The sequence below is a fragment of the Aplysia californica genome, unplaced genomic scaffold (assembly GCF_000002075.1).
Source record: "Aplysia californica isolate F4 #8 unplaced genomic scaffold, AplCal3.0 scaffold00134, whole genome shotgun sequence".
Taxonomy (NCBI): domain Eukaryota; kingdom Metazoa; phylum Mollusca; class Gastropoda; order Aplysiida; family Aplysiidae; genus Aplysia; species Aplysia californica.
Genome location: NW_004797404.1, coordinates 141806 through 143058, shown reverse-complemented (window position 1 = coordinate 143058; position 1253 = coordinate 141806).

Below are 1253 nucleotides of genomic sequence, written 5' to 3'. Positions count from 1 at the left end.
GTCCATTTTTTGGGTATGTAGAGTTATCTACTGATATCACCTTAAAACTTGTTCATTTGTCTGTCCCCGTGGTTTTATGCATCCCACATAATTTTAATTTAGCAAAATTTGATAATTTTTAGCATAATTTCGTATTATTTTCCGTTATCATTCTTTATTAAAATTAACAGAATCGTATAATTTCACATTATTGGGCTCATTTTGCATAATTTCATAATTTTTCTTGCATAAAACGACGGGGACAGATTTGTCTTGCTTTATTAAAATTTTTAAAAATACCCGGCTATCTTGATGAACTTACTATGTATTTATTGTTGAAGGAGGAGGGGGTCACCCGCAGCGGTAAAATTAGCTGTCCCCGCCGGATTATGCGATTGTGCCGTCGCGGGTTTTTTTTCGCATAATTCTGCAACATTTGCATTATTTTGGATTCACCGCTGGGTTTTTTTTTTCAAGTTTTTTTTTTTTTTTTTAATTTTTCACAAAACAATTTAACTGAACACCTTACTGTGTGACTAAAGGGAAGGAATCAAGAGTAATAAGTCTCATTTAAGTGAAAAAGTTGTTTTTTTGTTATGGATTTTTGTTCCTTGAGCACGTTGACGTTAGTTCAATTTTTCAATCCATAAAAAGTAAAAGTTATTCTCATTTCTGCTTATGTTTAATGTTTGACAGGTGTTCCTGGTTTTAGTGACGAGCCAGCATCAGAGATCCAGATGGTGGGGTTTTTGTTTTGTTTTTGTTTTTTTAGTTTATAAAAATTATTTTTCTGACCTCTATACAGCTGAAAGTTACGTTACAGAGATTACATGTAGGCCTATATTTTTTGGTTGTTTTTTTCTGACTGATGTGTATCTTTCCAAGTAGCCTACACAAATAACCTACTGACTGATACGTTCTGTTTTCAATTCTTCTGTACATAGATCTTTAACATGAACATTCTTGTTGAAAAAGCGCAAAATATGTCGTGAATAGCGTTACGGTAACTTGCATAATTTTTTTTTTTTGGGGGGGGGGTAATTTTTTTACGGCGCTCGCAACTGCATAAGGTCATGTGGGCGCGCGCGACACGCCTAATACTTTTAGTTGGTAGGAAATTTTGAATTTTGCCCATGTGGCGGCTGAAGCCTACTCTTATCGATTTTAGACCACGATCTCGTGCGCAACTTGCACACTGGCCCTCCGAGATTTTTCGCCCTTGTCCGAGAAGGCTAGGTGTAGATCTTTCCTACCAGAAGATCAGGGGTGTGGCA